Source organism: Uloborus diversus, chromosome 4 (genome assembly GCF_026930045.1).
Source record: "Uloborus diversus isolate 005 chromosome 4, Udiv.v.3.1, whole genome shotgun sequence".
NCBI lineage: Eukaryota > Metazoa > Arthropoda > Arachnida > Araneae > Uloboridae > Uloborus > Uloborus diversus.
In genome coordinates, this window is record NC_072734.1 from 60,654,975 (window position 1) to 60,667,283 (window position 12,309).

General features: G+C 35.4%; 1 protein-coding gene across 3 annotated transcripts in view; it reads left to right on the top strand.

Moving 5' to 3' along the window:
• The window catches only part of LOC129221565 (probable serine/threonine-protein kinase kinX), a 131,087-nt gene that overhangs the window by 47,830 nt on the left and 70,948 nt on the right, over positions 1-12,309 (top strand). The window lies entirely within an intron of this gene.

A 12,309-nucleotide genomic window follows, 5' to 3' on the forward strand; every position in this document is an offset into this window, starting at 1 on the left:
CGAGGTGTACATCCCCATGCTACAAACTAACTTTGTGCCATATTTCATTAAAATCGATCGAATGGTCTAGGGGCTGTGCGCGTCACAGAGATCGAGAGATCCAGACTTTCAGCTTTATTATTAGTAAAGATGGTTATATCAAACAAATTTCTTAAAGTAATATTGAAACATTCAATGATGAGCTTTTTGTTTGCTTTTAAATTGTATACCTCTATGTTAGCTCTGTACGTGTGGCGACTGGAGTTAGGGGGAGGGGAGAGGTTTTTAATATTTGGCACTACCCACTGCCCGATTGTAGTAGGGGAATGTGGGTCAAAGTGAAATAGCTGAAATATTTACTCTAGTGCTAGCTGTCTGAAATAGTAACACATGTAGTTTATTCTAGTCAGGAAAAAGTTACCTTTGAAGGTGAAGATTAAAGCGTATGATAATACAAGATTATTTTTGTTTTAATGTTTTATTAGTCAAGTGCATGCAAGGAAAAATGGATGGGTAAAGTGAAATATTTCATTTCGTTTACTTATTCAATCATTAACAGGGGTCGATCCAGCGCCAAATTGGGGCCGCTTTGCGGCCCCTTCACAAAATTCCGCATGGCAAAAGCGGCCCCATTCACAAAATTCCGCGTCGCAGAAGCGGCCCCATTCACAAAATTCCGCGTCGTAAAAGCAGCCCCTTCGCAAAATTTTATAAAAAGGCAGCCTTTTCACAATATTTTTTAACCGCAAATGTGTACGCATCTACGCGGGAGCCTCTTCCACCTTCCCCCATCTTAACTTTTTGCTTGCTGTGTGAGGTGTTTTTGCTCGAGAGCGTCAGAGGGGGGACGGGAGTTTGACACTTGTGATTGGTAGATTGTTTTCAGGAAAATCTTAAATTTTACTTTGACTACGCAATATATATTTAGTATTAATTTGTGTTGAGTTTCAAAATCCAATTCTAAAATAACTTTACTTAAAATAAAATTATTTTACATTGTTTTTATATTTTTATTTGTTTTGAAGATCTTGATTTCCTTACATCGGCCATGGTAAACGAATTTTTTGCATTTTTGATGTTTACTGTACCTTGTTAAGAGGCAAACAAATAAAATTTCTTATATATTTATTAACATCATTAAATTGCAAAGTTTTAAACGAAATACCTACTCTGTAAGAACGTCAAAAGTCAAAAAATTAAACACTGAATGCTGGTGCAGTATTATTTTGGGTTTTAATTATTTTTAAGTTTTTCAAACACATACATGGAATCTTTAATGAGTATTTCACTTCTGTGTTAAGAAATATGTGATATCTTTGAGTCTGTTCATATTGTATTTATTAGGAGTTATCATTACGTTCAGCAGCATGTGCAATTTTCATTGCTCTTAAAGTATTTGAGAGGGGCAAACAGGAAATCTGTTGTGAGACTTTCACCTTAAGAAAGTGTGCCTTGCATATGTATATTTGTAAAAAGCAATAAATGTAATGTATGTGTCAAATTACGAATAAAATGTTAAGGGTCTTACTTCCCCCCTCCCCCAGCGCATTTTCTCTTGACAGCTTTCAGGTATTCTTCAAGAACTTGCAATCACCCCTGAAACCTGTCTAGGGCTTTTCTATAACGATACGACAGCTAAAAATGCTTTAATGTAATCTTTTCCAAGAAAAAAATCACAAGAAGGTCTTTTTTACAAAAATAAAGAAAATTCACAAAAATATTTTGCTTTTTCACAAAATGGGGACCCAAAAAATAATACCTGGATCGACCCCTGATTAATTAAATCACTTACGTATTCATTTATTTATTCATTCATTCAGTGAGCTATAAAATATTAATATTTTTCTCAATTTATTAATTTGTGTATTGCTTCTTTATCTAATCATTCATTTTTTTTTTTTTTTGCTCTTTCGTTTGATCAGATCAAGATCACAGGGGTGCCCCCTAAGGACATGGGCACCCCCCAATAACATTGATTCCTTCAAAAGCTAGAGCCCCCAAAATGAGAAAAATACCCATCAAACCCCCCCTTAAAATTTTAATGGTGCAGTCTGCGCTATGACCCCCCCCCCCCTTAAGGTGGGCACCCCTGAATTATTAAATAGGAAATATTTTTCTAGACAAATATTTTATTTTTCACTTTGTCTCATTCAAAAAAAAAAAAAAAGTTTTCTTATTTTTTGAAGGCCGAAATTTACTGTCAAAAATAAAAAATAGTTCAGCTCAAGGTATATTGTACTAGTATAATACTGTCTAATCACGGATTGTATGAAATTTTCAAACGTGAATCTATCTGAATGAGGGGGGAAAGTAATAATTTGATGCTTGTATTCAGCTTATTTGAATCAGACTCTGCTTCTGCAAAAGCTGACATCGCTAAAAATAATAAATTTGTCCATTTCCGGCTGTAAAACGGATATTTGTCTTTCCATACAATCCGTGGTCAGACAGTACATTGTTTCTTTATATACATTAGTTTTCAAAGCAAATTTCCCATTTGCTCATTTTGATAAAGGTAATTTACCTTAACTATTTCACTTTGCCCAATCATTCTAGTTTTTCTGAAGAAAAGCGTACAAATGATTTTACAGGCAAGGTGAACAACTACCCCCTCACTTTTCCGAGTTACAATTTAATGATCTATTAAAAAATGTTTTTTATATTGGATGGATTTATTTATTTCATAAAAAGGGAACTTTGAATTGGATGGGGAAAGTCAACAGCGATCATTCATCCCGATTTTTGAAGCCATATTCACATTTTTTGGAAGTCGTAGAATCAGTTATGTTAAAAGCCTTTAATGAAACCCAATTTTACAAAAAAAAAAAAAAAAAAAGCTTCAGAGGCTACGCCCCCCTAACTCTCCCCCTCCCCTCACTTTTTGCTGCACAAGTCACTTATGTTTTTGTGACTAATGGTTTTTTGTTATATACACATTTCACCAAATGTTTTTCTCGGAGACTCTAAAAAGATTTCAGTTATTTTTCTCTCAACTTTCAAGTGTACTTGATCTAGTGTGGGGGAAAAGTACAAACTCTGTGTTAGATGTGGCGCATTAAACTATAAATGAGCAGAATTAGTAAACATTGTCGTTAAAGCACAAATAAGCAGTCAAAAAATGCAGACTCGTGTATCGGGATTTCAAGAAGTCCCTTTTTCAATGCAACAAAGTGTGAGATTTGGAATGTGAAGTCGTCCGAGCAAAGAAAAAAATATATTTCGCCAAAAATAGAATTCTTCATCAGTTAGCTAGTTCTTATATCCCCTCTGTTTTTCAATTTTTATTTGTTACACATATTTTAAATCCGCTCTAAATAATGCAAATGTGGCTGCGGCTGCTAAAACGTTTTTATCGAAGTAAACCACAACCAGGCTTGTTATTTAGGGGGAGAGGGGGGTCAGAAGGAGCAATTGACTTCCTCTGGCTTTGAGGAATCAATGTATTAACGTTTATGTGGGTGTGGTTTTTTTTATGTTTTTGATGTAATAAGCATCAAGTACGGTAGTCCCTGGAAAATTTTGAAATGACGGGTCTGCCCACAACCTAAATTTAAGCAGTGAGGAGCAAAGGGATGTAAGTGCCAAAATTAAAAATTTGGTGATAACCAGTACAAATGGTAGGTGAACTTCTCTATTTTTGGGCAAGAGATAGTACTCGTAGCCGCTCTGGCAGTTGCGGCCATAGAGCATGATTTAGAGAAAAAAAAAATCAATGAAAGCCTACCTAAGACCGAATCTTTAAACGCGTTTTAGTCAAAACTTGAAAATGTAGACTTTCAACCCTTCTCACTGCTTCAATTATTATAGGGGTGCCCGCCTAAAAAGGGGGGGGGGGGGCTTGGCGTAGACTGTGTCATTGAAATTTTTAGGAGGGTTCTTTTGAGGGGTATTTTAAACTATCTTTTTTTTTATTAGGGGAGGGGTTTCTTGCTTATAGGGGGATCATCCCGATATTTAGAGGGGTGGGTGCTCCGTTGGCCTTAGGAGGGATGAGCATCCTTGATTATTATCCAGTTTTTACTCGTATTATAAGAGATTGAGCAGGTATACATTTTTGCGTGCTGAAAGTGGATTCCTCTCAAACCGCAGGTAAATAATCACAGTTCTGTCTTACGCATTTAACCGCTAATCAACGTTCGTTTCTGAAATAAATATGTTGCAAATTCTTGCAATGCGTTTCTGCAACGCTCTTCTAAAAGACTTACTTCCGGCGTTGGCTCATGCATATTTATTTCTTCAGTTACGTCTCTTTTGCGCCATTTTTCCGTTGCGTCTTCCAGGTTGCATACTTCGAAATCCGATGTTATTGTGTGATTAAACAGTTTTTCTACGCATCTTGTCACCCACTAGCTTCGTCCTTCAAGTTGATGCTCTGTAAGAATTTGCCCGATGGCTAAAAAGTGTAATGCATTTCTTTCAATAATTCCTCACCATTTTCGTTCTTTCTTCAGTTCTCGATTTTTGAGATGCAGTGGAAAGTGATTAATCCAGACTAATTGGGGATCCAGCAGGCCCGTCATTTGGGGGGAGCGGTCAATTGACTCCCCTTGTCTTGGTTTTGAAAATTAATGTTTTATTCTACGACGAGTGGGAGTGGTTTTTAATATTTTCCGATAAAATTTGCATTGAGTGCACACCCATCAGGGGCGGTTACGGGCTACTATTTTAGGGGGTCATGCTGAAGAATGATCCCATATTCTCCCCTCCCCCCATGAACAAACTTAGTTTTGGCGCGAAAAACTCCTGAAACTGTGTAGGTGTCAGTAAAACACACCAAATCAGCCAGGGATTCGTTACAAAGTAATTTCATAAGCAATAAGAAGTAATTCAAATATGTACTTTCAAAAATAATTCATGAATTGAAAGAATACTGGGAAACCGTTATTTTATTTATTAAGTATTTGAACACACTGTGGACGGATATTATTGTAGATGGTTTAAGAGGGGTCATGACCCCCATGACCCTCCTCTTTTATCCGCCACTGACACCGATTGCCCTCCCCGGAAAAAAGTCGAAATGACGGACCAGGGATCCGAAGGTCGTTCGAAGAAATGAAAGTACTTGTCAGGTGCGCCTCGATGGGAGGTTACCGTGACTTCACAAAAGTTTCCTCATTCGGCAAATTTTGTCAGACGATTTTGCAAAATTATTATCATTCGGCAAAATTTAATAGTTCTATTCGGCAAAACTGTCATCATTCGGTAAAATTGGGAGTTTCATTCGGCAAATTGAAAGTTTCCGCGGTCTCAAAAATTTGCGTTCAATGGGCAACTGATACGGATTGAGCAAAGTAACCCATAAATTGAGCTAAGGTACATAAACTACTGTTGAGAGAAGTTAAAATTGCATTTTAAACTCAAGAGAATAAAGTATCAAATTTCATAAGATAAATTTACAAAAATATAAAAACGTTAACCCACGAAAATGCATCATTGCGTTAAATCGCCTCTTATTTATACAGTATGTAGATCAACAAAATAGCTGTCCGGATTAATAAAAGACCGGTTCAATAGAGTCCGGTCAAATGAGAGTTTACCATATTCGAACTGTTCTAATATTTTCGTTGGTGATAATTAGAATAAAAAGTAAACCAGCTGAGCAGAAAAATAATTTGAAATTGTTTTAACTATTAAACAATGCTTACTATCCAGAAAACAATATTAATTTCGTTCTGTTATTAAATATTTTGTTTTGTTTCATAATATACTTTTAGCCAAAAGAAATTGGAAATATGGAAGTAATTTCGTTCGAGGAGTAAAATAAATTTACACCCCATTAGCCATTTATTGGAACGCAAACAGCAACGAACGTAATCGGAATTCGCTGCGTCACTTTTGGTTTTATTGCGACTCAGTACATTTCAATGCAACTTATTTAATTTGTTCGAATTATATTTAAAGAAAAAAATGATTGCACTCAATATTTAGGCCAACTGGAATTTTCCCGACACTATAACAACTGGAAGATCTAATGAGATTTTATCGTTTTTTGAAATAACGCCTTCTAAAAACGCTCATTAAACTTGGCGGCAGAACTCTTTGACGGAAGTTTCTGCAATCCGTTTCCTCACGAATATTTTTGCGGAATCGTATAATTATGGGGGGGGGGGGGGATTCCACTTTGAGCAACAAAAGGTCTCAAATACCGCCAAAAAGTAATTTGCAGCAAACCAGTCCTGATGAAGTTTTGTTACAGCAAAATTCACTTTAGTTCAGAAAGGAATTAATTATATAACCATGATGTACTGTTTTAGAATTTTGAATTGCACCTATTCTCTGCGACTGTTATTCTACACTTATATTATAAACAGAATAATTGCGAAATGTTGAATTTTTTACCACAGTCTATGACATCCTCAACCTTGAAAATTTTAATGACTACTTTTCCGGTATGTATCCAAAGCAAAAAATAAAAGAAATCTTCTGTCACGCGTTGTGTTTTGACATAAGCGTTCCCCATTTTTTGTCAAGTGACCTTGAAGAGATTATGAAATGCTAGTTTCAACTAATACTAGTTAATCATGAAAACACTTTGCAAAACAGTGACTAATGTATCCAAACAATTGAAATCATGGTGTTGAATAATGCCATTAATATTATGAGCCAATGTTTGTGTGTCAGTTTGAGGCATTACAACCACGTATGGCTCATCGACTTAACATTTCATGAGTAACCAAATCCGATAAGAACTTATCAACGTTGGATCGTTGGTATCTAAGTGTGATTATTAGTTCAAATACAATTTTCATCAAAATTGCTTTGTTTTCGGAAGAGGGGGGGAGGGGTTGCTGCTGAGATAAATTAGCGTAGCCGGATAAATGGTAAATATATAAAAGCAGGGATGCCCACCTAAGGGTCGCAGACTGCGCCATTAAAATTTTTAGGGGGGTGTTTTGAGGGGGGATTTTTGAGAAGGGATTTCCCTATTTTTAGGGGGTGCGGACTATCTCTTGGGGGGAGGGCACCCCTGATAGACGCGTGTTTGATACAGGATCGATCTAGTGACGGGGGACAACTATGAAAGGGCTTGCTGCAAAAATGAGGCAGCTCCGATTTTAATGTTTTCAAAAGTTTTGCTTTAGAACTTAAAACACCAATGCACTCTTTTCTTTTTTACATTTTATTAGACACCTTGTATGTTTCTCAGTACAGTAATCTAAGCAGTGGCGCACACAAGGGAGGGGTCCAGGGGGTCCGGACCCCTCCCATAGGTCTTGATTGTTTCCCCCGATTGATTATGATTCTATTTATTTAGTACATAGAATAATTTCAAACAAAGGTAACAATACTTTCAGTTGTAATATGTGAAAAAATAAAATCCTCATGTTAAAAATATTTTTTTAAATGTTGTGCACTTTTCCTATAACGAATTGTTTGTAAGAAGCAGAATGGTGATTATAAATGAATACACTGCAATAACCATGTTTTCAGTTTTTTAATTACAGATTAAAATGAGATTCTATGAACTTGAATCCATTTTTCAAATATGAGAAAAATAAAATCATACATTAGTTTGCTCTCTGGTTATTTATTTAAGTATTTTCATTCAAAAATGCTAATTTAATTTCAATAATTTATTTTTACTGTTTTTCGTTCCCGATAATCGATAAAATAAGGCCAATATGTTTGACAGCATATTGGGGTATGATATGAGAATGAGGCTCTTGGCCTTGGACCCACCCCTTGTAAAATTCCTGTGTGCGCCACTGAATGCAAGAGATACAAATAAAAATATATTAAAAATAATACTCAATGTTTTTGGCTTCAATGCAGACCTTTTGAAAATTGAAATTTGGAGCCCGGGTAGACCGACCGGTGAACAGGGTTGGCAAAAACCCAAGTTTTTTAAAAAAGCCCATAGACTCAGGGTTTTTTGGATTTTTTAAAAATAAAACCCGAAAAAACTCAACTAAAGCTGGATTTTGTAAAAGAAATGTTTTTTTTTCTTTTTTTAGGGAAAATGTGGGGTACTTGTAGCATATTGTAGCGTAAGTATATGGACGAAGTGCAAAAATTGTCTAGGGGTTAAAAAAAAAAGCTGGAAAACTAGTTAAAATCCAGCGTTTTCTGAAGAAAAGTATAAAAAACGACGAAATCCAAGAATGGTGAAGTTTCAGATTTTTTAGTTTCCATGATTACTAACAGTTAAGGCAAAGTTACTTCTCGAGTGATAAAATCGATTGTTCGTTTTTAATTACTACATTTTTATTTTTTATTTTATTTATTTATTTATTTATTTTGCATTTTTATTGTATTTCATTTTGTTATGCAAAACTACTGTAGAACCTGAAGTAGATCAAATCATTTTTTACTGAATTTCAGTTTAATCAAAACATTTCTTTTAATTTTATGTTGACTGTTTTTCTATTTGTGTACAGAGTAACAAATATTAAACTTTTTCGTAAGATAATGAAAATACTGTACATCCTATTCTGTTTTCTGTCCGACCGTCTCTAAAACCTGTTAATTTAAAAAAAAAATTACCTTGTTTTGAGATTTGTGACGTGTTGGTTTGCAGAAAATGATTCACATGAAAGCCTTTTAGCTAGAGCAGTTTCCTCTGTACAATCTACAAATATTGAGAAAATCAGACGTGACAGAACTTAGTCAAGATAATTTGAGTTATTTATTGACCCAGTTAAAAAAAAAGTTAAATATACAGTGAAACCTGTGTAAGTTGACCACTCGCGGTGCCCTACTTTAGTGGTCAACTTATAGAGGTTGAATTATATATTATAATGCAGATCTAATTATGTGCCTGAAAAGAGCGGTCAACTTAGACTGGTGGTCAACTTACAAGGGTGGTCAACTTTACATGTTTTACTGTATTTATTTAAAATCTTTGAAGTATTTTTTTAAATGTAGTTAAGAGTTAAGAAATACTATTAAAGGTCAAAATTCATTTTTTTATGTCCATTGTCTGTGGTGAAGACCAAATAAAAAAGAAGTTTAAATTGTAAAAGTATTTAAATCAATTACTTTTTTGAAAAACTTCTTAGAACATTTAAAAAACCCAAAAGTGGGTTAAATAATAGGTTTTTTTTAAATGGGTTTTTTCAGAAAAACCCATTGGGTCCAACCAATTGGGTCCAATCTAGCCAACCGTGCAGTAAATGAACAGTTCGTAATTTTTTTGAAAAAAAAAAAAAAAAATGAAGTTTTTAAAACATTTTTTTTTCTCCTTTTTTTTCGATGATTTAGCAGTAGTAACTATTTTTTGCATTTCTAGAAAGAAAACGACTAAAAAATGCTACGTTAATCCACTGAGCTAGGGCACTTTTTCTTTAACCCCCCATCCCCCCCAAAAAAGAGGCAAACCAGAAAAGTTTTCAAAATTTGCTAAAAAATAATTTTTAAAATCGTAAGTGTTTTTACTGCCCTGTGTCAAATATTGCAACTTGTAACGATGATATGAATTTTTGAAAATGAAGTTGAGCTTAAGTATTCATGCACTGAGTCCACCCTACATCTTTTTTGCAGCTTTTATTAAAGTGTTTTACACTTAATTTTGCATTTGAATATTCTTTAACTTCTTCTTCAAATGCTCTTTACTATGAGTTTAGGGTTAATCGAATGACTTTTTATTACGGTACAATCGTGTTGATTTCCTGGTCAACTAATAACATGTTCGGCGAAAGCAACTCGATATAAAAGCGCCTTCTTTTCTGAACGTGGTGGCAGATCTTGAACAGATCTGTTTACTTTCGGTCCCCTCTATCGCCATCTCATCTCTGGTGAACGTATTTTTAACCCCGTTCTGTTATTCGGTCAAGTTCTCTGCTCTGCATGTATCGTGCTTCCTCAAGGACGATGCCACGCTAGAGATACCGAAACGGGTTTCTGTTCAAGGACCAGCAGAAAGTAAATTCTTAGAAGTTAGGTAAATTTTTTCGAGTCAGGCAAATTACTTTTCATATTTTATTGCCCAGTTATAACTCCACATTCGCTAGGGAAAATCCCGAATTTCGATTCCTTTTCCCGGATTCCCAAGTATTGTAAATAAATTCCCGAATTTTCAGCGAAACAACGAAATTTCCTTTAAATTTTCTTTTTTTACTGATAAGAATTTCGGGAAAAATTCCTGCAGTTAAACGATCAACGATCGCAAAAACGAATCCTTTTTCATACACGAATACGGAAAGGTCATGTTAAGTCACTGTTTTTAAAACTTGTATGGTGGTTTGAAACCAATTTACATTGTATCTCCATTAATCCCCTCAAATCCTATTATATATATATATATAATAGCCAATGTTCGGGTAACCCGCTAGTTTCAACAATGAAACTCGCCCAACGGCATGATAATTTGATAATAAATTTTGGTAATGTTTAACATGCAGGGAAAGGCTTTATTGTGACAGGGCTGAACTCGATCCGGTAACTTAACTGTTTTACTGGTAAGACAGCGGCATTTCAGGGGAATGAAGAAACGAAAAAATCGGGAATTCAGGGTTAATCCACTGGAGTTAGGGTTTAACATTTCAAACATCGAAATATCACCAAACAGTCAACTGCTTCGTTCAAATGTAGAAGCAATTTTCCCATCATACCTTGAAGGGCGATTTTCTAGTAAATAAATGAATAAAATTTCGCCTCAATTACAACACAGAGCTCACAGGTGTGCGAAAGTGAAGATTGAGGATAAATGGTGGTTATGAAAAAAAAAAAAAAAACATAATAAGTGAGATTCAGATTTTTTGGAAGATTTCTAGAGAATACGTAAAAAACGAATTTAGATTCTTTCAAATATTTTCATCAATTTGAATTTAAATCGTGATTAAAATCACTGATTTTAAATCATTGGCACCTTGATTCAGTCCGATAAAAATATTTAGCTTTACCCTTTCTTTGCCATTAATAAATTATAGTTTTATTTCATTGTTCGTGCTACGGATGGCGCTAATCACTAACTCGACTGAGTTTACTGGAAATCGTGTTTCTTCGAGCTGGAGACAAAATAACGGGACTTCCGCTGCTTTCCATTCATTTATTTATCTTTTCGCCAGAGGGCAGGTCAAGTTACTCACGAACGTATGTTTAGTCACGGAATGCTGCATTCCCTTTTCTGTTTCGCCAAGCGCAATTAATTCTCCGCAAACGACATCTGTTTGATACATCTCGATTCGAGCCTCGATGGCCGCATTTCTTGTGTCTGCTGCTGTTCCTTAATTTTTGCAGTTTATACAGGCAAGTGAACACTAAAAAAGCCGGGGAGAGAGAGGGGGGAAAAATCCTTCTCGATATTTATTGTTCAATGATTAGAATACTATTTAACGGAAAGCAATGCATCATTTAGGTTTTTGATAACGACCCTACCACAGTGCTTAATTAATCATTCATGAAGCCAGCGGCGTACGCAGACAAATCAGTTCGGGGGGGGGGGGGGGCTGAGCTCGAAAGTCTTTGAGCTGGGGAGGGATACTTATGAACTGTAGCTAAGAAAAGTTCATGTATCGCTTTTCTGATATCAATACGAATGTAAGATTTCAAAAATACATCATAAAAAAAAACTTGTTCTTTATTATAATTTTTATAATTAATTTTGAAAATTTCGGGGGGGGGGGGGGCTGTAGCCCTATCAGCCCACCCCCTGGGTACGCCACTGCATGAAGCAGTCTCATATGGCAGGGCTGAGGGGACATGGCGCAGACTGCACCATTGAATTATAGCACTAGCGCAGCCAGAAATAACTTCTGCGAGGTTTTGTTCGTTCAAAATATCTTTTGAAGCGAACTTTTTGATCAAAAATACCTTCTGAAGGTTTTTTAAAATCAAAACAGCTCTTTCATAAGCATACATTATTATGTTAGAATTTACATTTATGATAAACCAATGGCTCGGAGGGGGGTGGGTCACCCCAAAAACCCCCTTTTGCTGCGCCATTGAATTCTAGAGGATTGAAAGTTAGTTTTCTCTTTTATTTCTAGGGGGGGGGGTCACCCCCAAAACCCTCCTTTTGCTACGCCATTGAATTATTGGGGATTGAAAGGTAGTTTTTCTTTTAATTGAACCTCATAACCTAGAACAGAGGTTCCCAAACTTCAGACCTCCGCGGACCCCCTCCGGAATAAAATTATGAAATTCGCGGACCCCCCCCCCCCCCCCGGCTGCGAAAAAAAATATGATTCGACGCAGTTAAATCTATTTTTCTTTTCTAATACATTTTTACGCATTTTTTGCTTTAATTTTTTTATTGTTATTTATATTTTTCAGAGCTCTTTCTGGTTTTCATTTTTTACATTATTATTTTGAGTTATGGAAGTACGATTCTATTTCAAATTCAATTGGGAATTAAAATGTTGTCACCAAATTTCTGCAACAAGTTTTTAC